This window comes from Lissotriton helveticus, chromosome 3_1, assembly GCF_964261635.1.
Source record: "Lissotriton helveticus chromosome 3_1, aLisHel1.1, whole genome shotgun sequence".
NCBI lineage: Eukaryota > Metazoa > Chordata > Amphibia > Caudata > Salamandridae > Lissotriton > Lissotriton helveticus.
The window spans coordinates 1,685,160,754-1,685,179,746 of NC_136061.1; the positions used below are offsets into that span (position 1 = coordinate 1,685,160,754).

Here is an 18,993-nt window from a genome sequence, read left to right on the forward strand (position 1 = left end):
AACTGCTGTGTAATGCTTTACCTTCTATGTATTTGTTAGCTGCTCATTGTCTAACCACTAAATATGTATATGGTCCTAGACAGCACCTGCCTGAGCATTCACGGACTGCTGGTGAATTCCTCCCTATGTCATTACTGGATTACTGAGCCCACTGGACCGTCATGCTTACTTAACCTAAGTGGGTCGTAGGGGTCCTCCCCTCTTGGATGACTTTTCAGGATCTGTCTATGCTACTTACTTCGGACACTCTTCTTTCACTGTTTTATTATGGGGTATTTTGGGTGGGGGGGAGTTGGGGTCGCTTATTGTATGGCCTTTCCTGTAACAGACTATTACTTGCAACTGCTTTGCATGGGAAGATGCCACTATTTTGCTCAACCATACTATGTACAAATGCCTGACCTAATTGCATTGATGTACAGTGCTTTCAAATACAATAAAGGTTTTTGAAACTTAAAAAAAAAGCATGGCACATTCTACACCCTTCCAATAATGAATATACATTTCGTTAGTGTACATGTTACCAGCTCTGGAATTGATTGTTGTTTGATATTAGCTCCAACACTAACTGGAAAACTGGGATGTGACATACTGGAGACTATAATTTCCAATCATGCTGTAATACTTTAGAATACCTCCAAACAAATAGTTCTAAATACCAACTCCCCGGAGTGAATGAGAAAATCTGCTCTCTTGACAATACATATCTAAAGGAAAACAAGGGCTGTGTTACTTCATTACGAATGCCATAGGCAGGTAGTAAAGGTACATGGAAAGGAGCAATAATGAGGGATAGTCTCCTTTGGGAATCTGATACACAGATACAGTGCTCATCCAAAAAAGAACTGTTAGGAGAATGAGAGAAAAAAGAATTGCCCTGAACCCCACACTCACTTAGAAAGCAGAATATGCCCATTCTACAGCAGCAGACAGTGCAGGTAAGCCCGATTGGGTGGGGTAGATGTCAGCAGACGACAGAATAGTATGCCCTTATATGCGCTAGAATAGATACTACGAAAATGGAGAAAATGCTGGATGTCTTTTGGCTGCTCAGCTGAAACAATGAGAGCCTCAAATGGCTATACACACTATCACAAGGAAGGTGAAGTACTCACACATCCAAGCGACCTTGAATACATTTTCATTACAATGGCATTACAAAAATTGAAAATACTATCCTGAAACTTTTTTTGAATGCAGTAACGGTCAGCATGGCTCGTGGATGAGGTGGTGGGTTGTGTGGGTGGGGGCGTCATGTGGCAGGGGAGTGCACGTGGGGAGTCATAATGTTAAAAAAATTAATTAAACCTACTTTTCTGCCGGGTCCCGTGCCTTCACTGCCCCTGCTCTCCTGCCTGGAACAAGAAGCAGGCAGCCAGGCTCCCTCCCCTAAGCCACTCACAATGCTGCATGCCGTGTTGTGATTGGTCTGGAGCACTGTTACACAGCGCTCCACCAGGGGCTATAGGGGTGTTCATATCCTCCATGCAGGCTGAGAAGGACACAGTGTGCATGACTGGTTTGGGCAGACAGAGAGGGCCGAACACACAGTCTGAGTGCACTCAGGAGTGGGCAAATCACTCCTTCCATGTCCTGCTCATAGAACAGAGCAGCCCGCCAGGCCGCAAAGCATACACAAAATGGTAATAAATATAGGTTATTACCATTTTATGTTTTAGCTTCTTGCACTGCGAGAAAGTCCTGTGGCGACGCTCCTCTGCCAGTATGGAGGAGCCTCCCCTGTTTGAAGGAAAATCTTTCTTATGCTTGGAAAGTACTACTGGTTGATGAAACCACTGAATTATAGAGAGAGGAAGTGATCTTGACACTACTCAACACCCAATGACCGGAGACAATGGTTTCTCTGGAAAGATCCATTGAATTGAAGGATTGTCGATAGTAAAACATATCACTTTAAGAATGCACACCAAAGCCCTGATTACGAGTTGGGTGGTTACTTCTGAACCATGCATCATTTCCTATCTACGCACGGGTTGGAATTGCAAGTTGTTAGGTATTTATCGCATCCAATACATATCGGATAAATTCAATAACTCAACCATCATTACATTTTGGCAGGTCAAACCTACTAACATTTAATGCGGGATATCGCTGGATACATAATTAACTTGACTGAATGCTAAGCTCTCCAATTGACCCTCACAGCAACAGCAGCTAGACTAGAAAGGTATCCATTTGTTGTGTGAAAATTAAAACAATGTGGGCATATTGTTAGCCACAGAATTGATTGGTAAGGCTAATCATAACGTGGATCACTTCATGAAAGAAATGAATTCTGAGCTTCGACAGTAGATAGCACCAAACCTCCCATTCTTGGGAAGAGTGCAACTCATTAAAATTGTTAAATCATCCAGTTTTAACTATGTTTTATACATGATACTTTTCACTGCTTATTCTCCTCTAATACATAAAATAGAAAGAGATATTACACTCTTTTTATGGGACGGTAACAGACCGTGAACGAGGCCCTATGTTTGAGAATACAACAGCATGCAGACTAGCTTAACACACATCAACACATACCACACAGCCAAACACTTAATTCAACTAAAATATCACATTAAGGAAACATCACTTCCCCTTCTTTGGGACCGAGTGGAAATTAATATATTAGCGCAGCACTTTGGGATAGAGAATATATACTGGGTGAATAAAGCAAAACGTTGCAGGTTTATGGTTGACACTAATGTGTATTTAATGGAAAGGGTGTGGCAATTGTTAAAGGGAAGAATCGCATGTAGTGTATACCTTGAGGCTGGCAGGCATCAGGTATTATATATGGTTCTGACTGCAATCGGTTGTCAGCCACCAAAAACTTGAAAGGCCCTGGTCTCGATTGGGCATTTACTATGGCAATAAAAGGGATGGGTACCCAGGAGACACAATACCCCACTCCGGCAACTTGATGCCATGACGGGAGAGAAATTTGAGTCCCTGTGATACGACCATGAAGAGTGGAGAGGTGTGCTATTTAAGCGATTCAGGAGTTCAGGAATGTGGCTGGAAAGGCAGGAACACTACATATGTAAAACAAATTAAAAGCCTGCAACAGCTAGGAACTGGATGAATCGGCAGGTCAGATTAATGATGGTAATGCAATCATCTGATATTTTATATTATTAACGTTTACATATTTTGTATGCAGCTTTCTTCTTTGCCAAGACTTCTATGAACACAAAATACATACAATTAGTAAAATACTAATTAATACAGGCGAATACCTTAAACATGGTGTTTCTGAAATGCATTATTGTGTATATTGTATAACAGGTTACTAACCTTTGCACACATTCCCCCTAGAACTCGGGCATTTCTCATGACGAGCTACGGTACGCCCGAGGACCAGATCTTGGTGAAATTTCAAAATTGTTATGCCTAGACAGTGCAATTGTGGCCTCGTTTTCTCCTCGGTGAGCGAGATGCTTTAATAGACTGTTTCCCCAAATCAGGGCCTTTCCTAAGCTAAAACCATACATTTTGGCTCTTTATGTCTGGTCATAGAGAGCTTTAGCTGTTTGAAACACCTTCTGTCATCAGTTCTTCAGAAATGGAGATTAAGAAACACATAGAGAGTGAGTTTTGGGTCAACCCCTTTTAGCCATTTGTGCATTTTCTGCATAGTTTCCCATTGTTCGGATGGGATGTCCATCAAGATAATGCCAATTTGTGGTTTCTTACACTGTCCCATGTTTAACCTTCATATTTTGTATGATAGAGCATCAAGTAGTCCAGTGACAGCATTTTGATTAATTTATTTTTCTCTCACTAAATGATATTCCAATTGTTGTTTTAAGGCTTTTTTTGTTTTGGAAACACATATTGTTTGGATGCCTTGGTTTGTCATTAAACAACATAAATGGAACAACTTTATGTCCCAAAACTTTGGCACAGCAAAATGCCGAATTGGCAGTCCATTTTATCACTTTTAGTCCATTTTCTTCATTTGTCAACACTTTCATCACTCTTTATCATCTCTTGAATCCAACTCCACATGTACTCTGTCGCAATCCACACGTGAGAAATTGTGGCAATTTCCCAAATTTCTTATGTTAACGATGGGCCATCCGAACCTCTTTCAAAAACACGTGCTAGAGCCTGGTTCTTTAATAAGCAGTTTATTTGCACCCATTGCATTTCTAGCCAATCTGGCTCTTCGTCAGGGGTCACTGAAAATTACAATATATACATACATTAGTATACCATCATGTTATCATCTAAATCTCTGCTACATTTTTACTTTCTTTTCATCAGTTAGAAAAACTTCATTAACATGTTTCTACCGGTACACATTTATTGTTACTTTTCCCCGCTTGTATTGCACCGATTGCCGATACGTGGTGATGAGCTCTACAAACTCCCCGTATTTAAACATTAATCCCGCCCTTAGTACCCGATCTAGGGCGGGATTAAGGTTTAAATACGGGGAGTTTGTAGAGCTCATCACCACGTATCGGCAAGTTGGTGAGGAGAGAGACGTATTTTAGTACAATGAAGAAGCACCAGCAGGTACGTTAGAGACATTGATTGAAAGAGGGTTATGTAAGCCCAGCGCTCATAATAGCAGGAACGTTCTCGTACGAACAAAGCGCACATATTGATTTAAAGAGATTAACGTAAACATAGTGTAAATAATGGTAGGAGGGTTTTCGAACAAATCAGAACAGGGTTGCTTTTTGAAAACGGTGCAATACAAGCGGGGAAAAGTAACAATAAATGTGTACCGGTAGAAACATGTTAATGAAGTTTTTCTAACTGATGAAAAGAAAGTAAAAATGTAGCAGAGATTTAGATGATAACATGATGGTATACTAATGTATGTATATATTGTAATTTTCAGTGACCCCTGACGAAGAGCCAGATTGGCTAGAAATGCATTGGGTGCAAATAAACTGCTTATTAAAGAACCAGGCTCTAGCACGTGTTTTTGAAAGAGGTTCGGATGGCCCATCGTTAACATAAGAAATTTGGGAAATTGCCACAATTTCTCACGTGTGGATTGCGACAGAGTACATGTGGAGTTGGATTCAAGAGACGATAAAGAGTGATGAAAGTGTTGACAAATGAAGAAAATGGACTAAAAGTGATAAAATGGACTGCCTATTCGGCATTTTGCTGTGCCAAAGTTTTGGGACATAAAGTTGTTCCATTTATGTTGTTTAGTTTGAACACGTGAAAGGTTGGGCTAAGCACGTTTTTCTTTGCGCACGCACAGTTAAGAGAAAACAAAATGAATTTGATGAACTATTGAGAACTAAAGAAATCGAGCGGAGTGCAAACCCACCCCCACTAAATGTTTTGTATTCATTAGCCCTGGGGTTATGCACCCAAATTAAGCAGCAGAAGCAGCTAAAAAACTAAGTTGGTGATATCACATTCCACAAGTGAGACGGAACAACCGAGTTCGTCAAGCACGTTTATTTTAGAGATACAACATATCACTGAATTTAGATACAATGTTGAACTGTTTACATTTATACTGTTTAAACACAGGCTTTCAGCAAGCTAGCACATTAGTAATGAGAATGTAGATATTCAGTACAAATTAAGGGCACCTTGTCACGTTTAGAAAGGAAACAATGCACTATGGGAGTATGAGTGTCAATATTGAAAACGAGAAAAAGTGAGAAAAAACGGGAGGTCAGGTGACATCTACGTAATCAGTGTGGGACTAGATCGGGTACTAAGGGCGGGATTAAGGTTTAAATACGGGGAGTTTGTAGAGCTCATCACCACGTATCGGCAAGTTGGTGAGGAGAGAGACGTATTTTAGTACAATGAAGAAGCGCCAGCAGGTACGTTAGAGACATTGATTGAAAGAGGGTTATGTAAGCCCAGCGCTCATAATAGCAGGAAGGTTCTCGTACGAACAAAGCGCACATATTGATTTAAAGAGATTAACGTAAACATAGTGTAAATAATGGTAGGAGGGTTTTCGAACAAATCAGAACAGGGTTGCTTTTTGAAAACGGTGCAATACAAGCGGGGAAAAGTAACAATAAATGTGTACCGGTAGAAACATGTTAATGAAGTTTTTCTAACTGATGAAAAGAAAGTAAAAATGTAGCAGAGATTTAGATGATAACATGATGGTATACTAATGTATGTATATATTGTAATTTTCAGTGACCCCTGACGAAGAGCCAGATTGGCTAGAAATGCATTGGGTGCAAATAAACTGCTTATTAAAGAACCAGGCTCTAGCACGTGTTTTTGAAAGAGGTTCGGATGGCCCATCGTTAACATAAGAAATTTGGGAAATTGCCACAATTTCTCACGTGTGGATTGCGACAGAGTACATGTGGAGTTGGATTCAAGAGACGATAAAGAGTGATGAAAGTGTTGACAAATGAAGAAAATGGATTAAAAGTGATAAAATGGACTGCCAATTCGGCATTTTGCTGTGCCAAAGTTTTGGGACATAAAGTTGTTCCATTTATGTTGTTTAGTTTGAACACGTGAAAGGTTGGGCTAAGCACGTTTTTCTTTGCGCACGCACAGTTAAGAGAAAACAAAATGAATTTGATGAACTATTGAGAACTAAAGAAATCGAGCGGAGTGCAAACCCACCCCCACTAAATGTTTTGTATTCAATAGCCCTGGGGTTATGCACCCAAATTAAGCGGCAGAAGCAGCTAAAAAACTAAGTTGGTGATATCACATTCCACAAGTGAGACGGAACAACCGAGTTCGTCAAGCACGTTTATTTTAGAGATACAACATATCACTGAATTTAGATACAATGTTGAACTGTTTACATTTATACTGTTTAAACACAGGCTTTCAGCAAGCTAGCACATTAGTAATGAGAATGTAGATATTCAGTACAAATTAAGGGCACCTTGTCACGTTTAGAAAGGAAACAATGCACTATGGGAGTATGAGTGTCAATATTGAAAACGAGAAAAAGTGAGAAAAAACGGGAGGTCAGGTGACATCTACGTAATCAGTGTGGGACTAGATCGGGTACTAAGGGCGGGATTAAGGTTTAAATACGGGGAGTTTGTAGAGCTCATCACCACGTATCGGCAAGTTGGTGAGGAGAGAGACGTATTTTAGTACAATGAAGAAGCGCCAGCAGGTACGTTAGAGACATTGATTGAAAGAGGGTTATGTAAGCCCAGCGCTCATAATAGCAGGAAGGTTCTCGTACGAACAAAGCGCACATATTGATTTAAAGAGATTAACGTAAACATAGTGTAAATAATGGTAGGAGGGTTTTCGAACAAATCAGAACAGGGTTGCTTTTTGAAAACGGTGCAATACAAGCGGGGAAAAGTAACAATAAATGTGTACCGGTAGAAACATGTTAATGAAGTTTTTCTAACTGATGAAAAGAAAGTAAAAATGTAGCAGAGATTTAGATGATAACATGATGGTATACTAATGTATGTATATATTGTAATTTTCAGTGACCCCTGACGAAGAGCCAGATTGGCTAGAAATGCATTGGGTGCAAATAAACTGCTTATTAAAGAACCAGGCTCTAGCACGTGTTTTTGAAAGAGGTTCGGATGGCCCATCGTTAACATAAGAAATTTGGGAAATTGCCACAATTTCTCACGTGTGGATTGCGACAGAGTACATGTGGAGTTGGATTCAAGAGACGATAAAGAGTGATGAAAGTGTTGACAAATGAAGAAAATGGACTAAAAGTGATAAAATGGACTGCCAATTCGGCATTTTGCTGTGCCAAAGTTTTGGGACATAAAGTTGTTCCATTTATGTTGTTTAGTTTGAACACGTGAAAGGTTGGGCTAAACATGTTTTTCTTTGCGCACGCACAGTTAAGAGAAAATAAAATGAATTTGATGAACTATTGAGAACTAAAGAAATCGAGCGGAGTGCAAACCCACCCCCACTAAATGTTTTGGTTTGTCATTAAAGCACAGAGCTATTTATTAAACACTCATGTGCATTGATGTTTGAAGGTGAATCTTCATCCCTTGGTAGCTTGGCTGATGAGCAGTCAGACTTATCTTACAAGAACGTTATGTAAAGCATTTGATATCACAGAAACAGTAAATAAGTAAAAGACACAACACAATAAAAATCCAACACCAATTTAAAAAGTCAGAAAATATTTGTATCTTTGAAATGACACCAAAACGACAAACATCTAATGTAGGGAACTGGGTGCAAGAATTTTTAAAGTTTAAATAAAAAAGTGTGCTTCTTATTTCCTAAAACTGTAAAGCGCCAACAGTGGCTATCTGGTTACACTGGGCTGTGACAAAGTCAATGTTTCTGATCAACAGTGACTGAGCGAGGGTTGGATACAGGGCCGGACTGGGAACAGAAACCGGCCCTGGCAAACTGCTCAGCCAACTCCCCCCTGAAGTGAGGGGGAGTGCAGCCGTGCAGTTTGCGAGGGCGGTTTTGGCAGATTTTGTTACAGGGGGCTGATATTGCCGACCCCTGGTAACAAAAATGGCTCCCGGGGGGCCCAAAACCGGCCCCCACCCTAGAGGCCTACCGGGGAAACGCCCGGTGCACGCTATGGCCTGTTTGGCCCTGGTTGGATACGATGAGTGGTTGGGTCGAAATAACTATCTTGCCGAGTAGCAGTTCATCATCGCTGGCTTGACTCCTGTTGTTGATGCTGGTCTTCTTCTGGAGTTTTTTCTCAAAAGTTGGCAAAAAATTAGGGAACTTTCAGATCTTCTTCTGAAATGTTACTTGAGGGTCAAAAAGGGTCCATAGCACCAGGCAAGGGTTTAGTAGCTGTGGTTTGCCTCTTGGGGGTCTGGGACTCCAACTCCCACAATGCACCTGGTCAGTCCAGGAAAATCCAGGTGAAGCTGGTCAGCTGGATTTGTCCTTTCCGTGGATGTTGCAGGTGGCAGCTTCCAGCACTTTTATACCTGGTGCTGCTCAGGAAGGCTACACATTCTCCTTGAAGACAGGCAAAGTCCTTCTTGTGCAAAGCCTTTAAAGTGCAGCAGGTGCAGTCCTTCTGAGTGCAGTCCTCTGTTTCGCAGTCCCAGGCTCCAGCAAAGCATTCTTACTTCTTCAGCTGTTTGAAGCAGGAATCTGAGGGGCTCTTGCAGATCTCCCAAAATGAGTCCCCAATCTGGGACCTCTAAGCAAATGGAGTTCAAGTTGCCACCCTCTGCAATGACTGCTTCATGAGAAGTGCAGCATATTTTTGTTCCAGAATGCACATCTCTTTAAAAATAAAAATTGAGAAAATCTCTCCATGGAGTTCAGGTCTGGCTAACCCAACTCACAGGTGTGGCTAACTTTTCCCTACACTCCCCTTTCAGTTCCTTTCCTAATCTAATTAAAGGGGCTTCCATCAGGCTGGGGATCATGGAAATGGGGGCTGGCTTTGGTCTTGTGACATCTGTGCTTAATAATAATAACCAGATTTATAAAGCGCATAGCTACGTCAATCTGACATGTCCCAGCACTAAAGTTTCAGTCCTACAATGCAGAGTCAAAATATTGTTGCAAGGATTTCCGCTCATACACAGAACTGTGCACAGAGACCTAGGACATTAGTGAATTGTGCTGTACCAGAAACGCACCTCAGTACCTAGGAGAACCCCAACCAGCTAGAATCAGTGTCTCATTAGCTCTTCGTCTCATAGCAAAGTAACCAATGATTAGACAACCTAGAATATGCGACTTAGAACCATCTCAGAAATGGTGGGAAGCGAGAACACTCTTTGTTATACTCTCATACCAGTCCACAACAGGAATAAATAAGAGACACAGTAATGTTAAAATATTTATTTTAACAATGTGATCTCATGTGCAGTATTTTAGCTAACATTAGCAGACATATGATTAAGAATAATATGATCAGCATGGTTACAATTCCATAAAATACAAAAGGAGGAATCATATTACAATGATAGTGAAAACAGGTCATTTGCAGCCTGATTCATGTAGGCAATAGCGCTCGCAAAAGGGCCAGATTCTGAGAATCTGGCCCTTTGCGAGTGCGATTTTTGCATTTGGTATTCAGGATCCCAAATGCAAAAATCGCTATTTAAGAATTAGCAAATATACGAGGAATAGCATTTAAGGAATCTCTATTAGAGATTCCTCAAATGCTATTCATGACACATTAAAAAATTGCGATTTTGCACTTTTGGGGCCGCTATTTACCGAGAGGTCAGACCTGTCGGTAAATAGCAAAAACTCATTTTTCTAAGTTGCATGTTGCACACACACATGTCCTTTGGACATGTGTGTGCGCAACACCTGTTCAAATGTGCATTTTAGGGGTGCTACAGGGCGTCCTTTGGACACCCCTGGCACCCTTCAAATCGCTATCTTATTTGCGAGTAGCAATTTGCTACTCGCAAATAAGGGATACTCCCCATTCATTCCTATGGGCCTCTTGGCCCATAGGAATGAATGGGGAGTTTTTGCGAGTAGCAAATTGCTACTCGCAAATAAAGAACATGTAGGAATCGCTATTTAATTAGCAATTCCTACATGAATGCCGTTTTGCATGTCGTCAATAGCGAGTCGCTATGATTCGCTATTAGGGCCACGCAAAACGGCCTGTACATGAATCAGGCTGATAGTGCCTAGTTTTAAAACCCTCCCTATATAGGAACTATGTATTATAAACTAAAGAAGGCCTATTAGGCTTGTTTTGGGGGACCCCATTACCTTTCCGCTCAGTAAGAGTAAATTACATCTGGATCAGCATAGTCTCTCTGCATCCCTGAAAACGAGAATCTTCCGAATGTGTGAAATCATAGCGAGTGTGTGATAATAAGGACGCCAGAATCTTACTTGGCTCACAGCTGCCTAACTGTTGTGTCTAGAGAGCGTTACACGGACATGTCGAAAAACAGCTAACATGTTTTGATAACCTTGACGGCTCAGCACTCACTGTTCTGACTAGGGGCACGATGTAAGTCTAGAGATGTCGGAAAACAATCCTTTTCTCATGTGTAGACCTTCGTGAAAGCTAAGATACAAAAACAGCTATGCAGTGTCGTGTGCAAAAGCAGCAAAAGGTAAAATGGCGTTAAAACGTCTAGTAAGTCGTGCTAACATAACATGCTCGGTTTCACTCTTACCGACGAGACGAGCACGAGGAGAGTTCTGCTTATACAGGCTCTTCATGGTCACGGATGCACCCGCTCGCCTGACCACATCTCACGCTACGAAGTCACCATTATTTTCACGCAACGAAGTCACCAATTATTTTACCCGCATTCCGGGTTGGAATTATCACCGGACCTTCGATACATGTATCACGGCCCATAAGCCCTGAAGAGTCACAGGCACTGTCCTGTTGACGAAACACGTGTCAGCTGGCGTTTGTCTTTTCTATGAACATCCTCACATAAAAACCTTCAAGGAGACTACACGGTGTTGACTACATTTACTACCTATTACTGTATATACTGTTGATAATTATATGTGTGCCCAGGTTCTTGTTTTTCATGCACACAAAGCAGGCCCTAGGCCATACTACAATATAAGTATCCTAATCTAAGTTGATCTAAAAAAACATGTTTTTAGATTGTTCTGAAAAGATGTTTCAGATTTTTCTTGCCTAAACCGAAGGGGAAGATAATTCTACATCTTAGCTGCCAAGTAACTGAAAGAGAAGCCTCCAATATGGACTCTTAATTATAGGAAAGCATGCAGGTGAAGCTTCAGCTTTTAGGGAGGTAAGGTTTGATCAGAAGATGAAGATATTTAGGGCCTTTATTGTTGGAAATTTGTGGCAATAGCACATGGCTTTAAAAGACACCAGATTCCTGGAATGAACCCAATTCAAGATTGCGAGAGCTGGGGCCAAAGGTGAGCATCTAGGCAGAGTTAATAGCAACTGAGCTGCCATGTTCTGCAGATGCTGGAGTCTTCTTAATCGTGCCTGGGGCACCCTGAGATACAGATCATTGCAGCAGTCCAGTTTAGACATGATTAAAGAATGGACCACGGTCTTCCAGGCTGCTTATGGCAGGAAAACAAGGATATTTTTCAGGGTTTTTAAAATCCCAAAGCTTTGCCTTGCAAGATTCGCAATTTGATTATCAAACCGCAGGTACCTTCACCAAATTGGCAAGGCTCTCTTGGTACACCTGCCAGGGGGGCCGGCACGGAGGGTCTACATCAGGTCCAAGTAGAAATCAAACCCCCGGTTTCCCCAGTTAGGGTGGATGCTGCGTCACCTGTTGTATCACCTGATGTATCACTTGTTCAGAGTCCGGCCAACAGGCATGATCCTCTGGGCCCGTCTTCCATGAAACTCCAAACTTGATCTGCAACCAGCTCTAGGAGGGGTGCAGAAGCTGTGGTAGCAACGGCAAAAGGAAGAGAGGGGGTGTCCCGTTGAACAAGAGGAAAGCCAAAATCCAGAAATGCAATAATGGTGGTGATGGCCAAATGCCTACGGACACAGAGAGTCCAGTTATTGATCAGTGGTTTGAACAAACGCCCATGACTTTGCCAGCCATTAATGCCCCATTACCCAAGGATCATGGAGAGGAGTTTTGGGTTCAAATGGAAAATATTTTTTTAAAGACTTGCCAACCCTTGCTATTGAGAACAGACTGTTACCCCTGGAACGTTTGTATCCAGCCGCTACAGGGGATGCTGTCCAAATAACAGATGCTAATGACATTATAGCAAGGCCCCCAGGGAGTGACAATGTTTCTTGTAACCCTCCTGTCTTGCAAGTAAATAACTTAGATGGCCCGACTCTCCAAAGCATCCCGGAACTGGGTCAGGTAGTCCAGTCTAGGGAGAGAATTTTAAATAACCCCATGGGGAGTAGAATCCATGAGTGTGAGCGGGGTAGAGGGGCACCAAATCTCCAAGTCCAACCTACTGGGAGTGTTAGTTGTGACCATCGACCTGCAGAATTAAAATGTTTGGATCTCCCCCCTGAGTCCGCCCCGTATGTAATAGTTCTTTCTGGGGTCCCAGCTTTGGAGCAGGGGAAAAGGGAGGATTATGGTGACCTCAAAAACAAATGCATCCACTGGCTCAATTCCAACATGCCACTACCACTGCACGTATCAAGTGAAATTCTTTCCGCGCGACGAGTAGAATGGGTAGGGACACGGGTGAAAAATATATGGGGAGATTGCGTAGTTATCAATTTCAGGGATAGTAGGGTGGTGGACCACATCTCTAACTGGGCCCCATGCCACCCTGGTACGCAAATTCAATCGCTTCCCCTGACCTATTTCTATCCCACTCCAACTGGGGTTAGAGGGCAACAGTCTTGGGGCGGCCGTCACTTTCGGGGTTCTAGGATTCAGGATACTCAAGTTGCTTGTATGGGTAATAACAACAATTCCCCCAGATGTGACTTGTTTGCTCTGAGTAATAGATTTAGTGTCCTGGACCAGATAGATTGACGGCCAACCACTGGCCTACTCCAACTTTCCCCTGGTAATGCGGAGGGCCCACGCATTGCCCATACTTGCCCAGACTCTTGTACGTGGCCAACTAAAGTACCCAGTCCCCAGGAGGGTTGGATAGCTGGAAGGATCTAAGGTGTGCTGGTAGGGCGACTAGGATTGGCACCCAGGGGAAGGGTGCAGATACTGGAACTCCCTACTTAACAACTCAGGCTGTGGTCAGAGGCGCAGCGTCCCCAGTGGTTGTGGGCAGGATGATTGAGCGCGAGGGAGAAGGGGCTGGTCATACTCCCATTGGGAATATCACTGAGGATCTGGCCGCTTTGGGGGGTAGTGTAAACCTTGAGGAACCAGAAACTGGGGCGGGTGAGATAAAGGAATCAATTAAAATTAGGATTAAAAACAAATTGATGTGCCCAGAATGGGGAGCATTTATGGAGAATAGTGATGTCTGCCTATTCCAGGAGACCTGGGCGCTGGCCTACATACAAAGGAGAGGGTATTTTACCTTTAGTGTACTGGCAACCACGAAGGGTAGGGGCAGATCATCAGGGGGACTTAGGGCCAGATGTAGGAGCCATTTACCGACCGGTAATGGCCGAGTTCGGCCGTTACCGACCGGTAAATGGGTTTTCGGTATGTAGGGGCACTTTTGTACAGAATCGGTAAATTTACAGATTCGGTAAATTTTCCGATTCTGTAAAATACCGAATCGGTATTTTTACCGATTCGGTAAATCTCAGATGTAGGTGGGACTCTTCAGAGTCCCAAAGGCCCTACAAATTCGGTATTTTACCACCCAATCCAATTGGGTGTTAAAATACCGAATTCAGGTGTGCATGCACATGTGTGCATGCACACCTATGACATGTGACAGACAGACATGCCCTTAGGGCATGTCTGTGTGCCACATGGCGCACATGTCGATTTTTGGGGTGCCAGAGGGTGTCAAAGTGACACCCCCTGCACCCTTGCTAAAATTGGTATTTACCGATTCTGTAATCCCACAGCCCATAGGAATCAATAGGAAATACCGATTCGGTATTTACCGAATCGGTAAATACCGAATTTTAACGATTCGGTAATTCCACATCTGGAATTACCTACATCTCCCCCCCTCTATTTTACCACTTCTTAAATACTGATTCGGTAAAATTCGGTATTTAAGAAGTGGTAAAATAGATTCACCTACATCTAGCCCCAAGTACCTGGGTTGGCACACACCTGGGGGCCCAGGCAGCTCAGATCCCTACTGGGTTGCTAGATCTGCAGTATGTCCTGCTTACATTCCCAGAAAATAGACAAATAGCCCTTATAAACGTCTATTAACGACCAACCCCGAGTGGGAAGAAGTCTGGAACTATTGACCAACTCAGGCATTTTACTCTTTCCCTTGACCCATCAAATATTTTAATTGTGGGTGGTGATTTTAATTGCCAGTTTGAGCCACTTACTGATGCTAGGGAAGCTAAAAAGGACTTGCTCCTTGCGGTCAAGTCACAGGACAAAACTAGGATTAAGTATTATCGGCGCTTGTACAAGCAGGCTATTCAGAAGGGGAGGAAAGAGTGGGAGGCAGATAACTGGGAAGACCTTAGAATTGCACTAAAGTCCAAAGATTTTAAATCCTTTTGGACAATTGTTAGCTGTGGGAGTAGGGCAGGCAATTTGGCCAATGACCCAAATATAGCAGCATCAGCCTGGGAATTGCGTTTTGGGGCTTTGTATTCTTCCTTGAGTAATGATAGCCCCTTAACCCTTCTCCCATGCATCCCCCATGAGTATCGACTGGAGGGGGCCTAGGAGATTACATTGACGGAGGTAGAGGCTGCTATTTTGAAGTTAGCTCCAAACAAGGCCCCTGGTCTGGATTAGATACCGGGAGATCTATATCGTTCCGAACTGAAAATATGGGCCCCCTATTTGCGTGTTCTTTTTAATGCCATATTAAACGGTATGTATCCCCTGGATACATGGCGGGCGCTGAAATAGTCCCTATCTTTAAAAAAGGTTTCCCCCTTAAACCGTCTAATTACAGGCCAATTAGCCTCATAGACGTGACGCAAAAATTGATGGGTCGAATTATTCTAGGTAGAATACCGAGTTGGATGGAGGATAATGAGATTTTATCTACTTTCCAGGCTGGTTTTAGGCAGGGCACATCAACGGTGGACCAGCTATTTAGACTGCAGGTCCTATATTGGAAAACTGTGACTGTAGAGGGTGGCAGTCTCTACATGATCTTTGTTGATCTGCGTTCGGCATTTGATCTGGTTCCTAGAAACATACTGTGGAGGGTATTATATGAATTGGGTTTACCACTCTATCTTCTCAATGTTTTAATGAGGCTTCATATTGGCACTTATGCTCAGGTAAGGTGCAGGAAGTATGGGGAATTGTCAGGCTGCTTCCCGGTCAACCAAGGATTGCGCCAGGGTTGTGTCCTGGCTCCAACCCTTTTTTGTCTCTACATAAATGGATTGGTTGATCACCTCCTTGGAGCAATGAATATAGATGCCCCGAGGTTAGCCACCGGTCGGGTGCCCGTTCTAATGTTCGCGGATGACACTTTGTTGTTGTCCTAGACATCAACGGGCATCCAACGCATTCTCGAAGGCTTTGCTGACTTTTGTTTATCTAGGGACTGGAGATACACCTAGATAAAACTAAGTTAATGATCTTTAACCCTCCGAGGCAGACACGCCCGAATCCTCTCCTGGGTGGAATCCCTCTTGAGCGAGTGAAATCCTTTGAATATCTAGGTATCACCTTGGGAGAACACTTGGAATGGGATTCACAGTTGGCCAAAGCTGCACTTAAGCTAACAAAGGTGGTGGGGGGGATCCAGAAGTTGCATAGAGAGTCCGAATTCAAGCTTGCGGCTCCAGTAATTGAAATTTATAATGTACAGGCTAGATCGGCAGCTCTATATGGGGCCGAACTTTGGGGGCATCAAAAATCCCACAATTTAGCCAAGGTGGAACATGCATTTGTGAGGAACATACTGGGTCTTTCTGTGAGTACCCCACTTGTACCATTGCGCATGGACCTAGGGCTACTCCCTATTGAGGAGGTTATGCCTTTAGGCTCGATAATATATTGGAAAAGATTGTGGTCCGTGCCGGAACTCGTTTACTATAAAAACAAAGTCCGGGAAATTTGGGATGCACTGAGAAGTAAGAATATCAGGTGGCTGGCCCACATAAAGTTAATTAGTTGTAGTATAGGCCTATCGGAGCTCTGGGAAACCCCAGAAGTTGCTTGTCCGGAGTTATCCAGAGCTGATTTGAGCCGCCACTATAAGAATCATAATTTAGCATCCCTGCATGCGAGTTCTGAGGGGGGCACATTGACCACTGAATTCCTCCAGGTCAAAGTAGAATACAAAAGAGAGGAGTTTTTAGCCTTAATATTCCCTGCAGTAGCAGGAAAATTGTATATGCAATTTAGACTAGGTACTCTTCCGCTCAGAGTCCTCACCAGTAAATGGGACAGAACTATGAGCAAGGAGTGCCCTGCCTGTGGTTTCCACCTGGAAAACGAAATCCATGTTCTATTTTTTTGCCCTGCGTATCAGGGTCCACGTATGCACTGGCTAATTGCAATCTGTAGAAACTTAGGTTTCAGCCAGTGTGCACATGCATTTAGGGTGCTAAAATATGATATGCACCCCCCATTATTTTTGCTGTTTCCCGCTTTCTGAATGCAATGTGGCACAAATGTAGGACATTGACTACTGTACCCAGCATCTAGCACGAATTTCCTGTTTTAAATCCATTGTGATGTTCGATAACGAATTTTAAGTTTAATCGTGTTTTATTCTGGGTATAGTACTGTATGTCTATTTGTAAATCTGTATATGTAATGCATTTTAAATGTAATTCTTATTTATTATTTTAAATTTTTTATTATTTGCATTTCTATGAACTTTTATGGTCCGTGGTGGCCGAAATAAAGTTATCGAACGAACGATTATCAAACCAAATGCCTATTATTTTAACTTTTGGCTTAGGTGTCAGTAAGTTGCCCAGGGAGTCAGGCCACCAGTGCATTGACCAGATGGAAGGCTGTTTGCCAAGGATGAGGACCTTGATTGATTGATTCAGCCACCTCTGTCAGGCAGGAGCGGAACTTCACCACAGTGTTGGATGTGTCTTAAAACAGAGTGCTTATCACCTGCATGTTGATTGTGTACAACACAATGAAAAAGTCATAGCACTCCACAATATTAGCCAGAGGCGCCTGCACAGATTAAATGTTGTCGGACTCAGGGAAGAACCCTGAGGCACCCCTGCTGTTGCTGGAGGATAACCACTGCAGGGCTTTTCCACCAATTCCATGGTTGTGCATTCGTTATGATAAAATAACTTTGGTTGTTTTTCCTTCATCTGGGCCTATAAAACATATTTTATGATGTCCCTGATTTTTATAAGAAGGCACCTAGGACAGACCCTAAGGGTGACATATGTAATAAAAAGGTAGTTTTGGACTTTAGAAGTTCTTTTAATTCTAAAGTCAAATTTGGACACTTTTATTTTAAAGCCAACCTGCAAGGCAAGGCTGGCTTTAAAATGACACCACAGCAATGCACACCTCAATATATTAAGTCCATTGGAGTTTCCAAACCTACATGGCCTACCATACACTTGGTACTCACAGGTATGTTATCTTAGTCAATTGCAATTACACCAATTACCATGTATGTTTTAAGGACATAGCACCGGCCTGGGCCTGGTTAGCAGTTACCATGGTACTTTCAGAGTAAATAACCACCAGTATAAATAAGAAAATGCAGGTAATTATGGCAAAAAGAATGACCTTCCGACAAGTGATTTCTGCACCTTCATGATAACAGTTTATTTTTGTTCCCAAAGTAAAGACATGCAGTCATATTTTTCTGTGTATTACGTTTAAATGCACTATCTCTGCTCAAAACTTCTGTTCAGTAATGGGGCCATACATACTTCCAGCTCCAATATTGTTTTTGTTAAGGATATTGCTTTGGTAAGGGATTTTCGTTCCTGGCCACTGGGGCAACACACCCACAAAGTTGGTGAAATATCCCAAAAAGACAATTCCTTAACAAAAAGAGACCACTTAACTTTTCCAATTTCTGTTTCGTTCCTTATCATCAGGCCTGGGTGAGGATTTCTGGTCTCCCCTAGTGCACTTTTCTCAAACCCTACATCTTATAATTAGCTGGATCTAGTAGAATCAATGGCACAACCATATAAGGTCCAATTGCTGAGGTTATGTGATGTCACTTCCTGCAATAGCACTGAGTCAAATAGAGAGGTAAATGCATGGTCATGCCATTGAAGCTTTGTCTTCGTCCTATAAGCTACCCTGAAAAGTTGAGAGGTATGAGTCATGTGTCAATTTCGGCTGCACTTACATGCACAACCGCCTTGTGAAAACGAACCTGTCTGGTAGGCCTTAGGCTCCATACTGTTTTCAGTAGGTTTGTCCAAATCTAAACATATAAAAAGCAATTTCCAGAGCTATGCCTGCTGAGTACAGCTTCACAATTGTTTAGTAGTTATAAACTACACTGAGGAACAAGCTGACCCAAAAAGAAGTCAATCTTAATTTGTTTTTCAATAAGTATTACAGAATGGAGCTACCAACT

General features: G+C 42.5%; 1 protein-coding gene across 1 annotated transcript in view; it reads right to left on the reverse strand.

Moving 5' to 3' along the window:
* The window catches only part of LOC144824297 (von Willebrand factor D and EGF domain-containing protein-like), an 899,901-nt gene that overhangs the window by 880,412 nt on the left and 496 nt on the right, over positions 1–18,993 (reverse strand). The gene's annotated exons all lie outside the window — the stretch shown is intronic.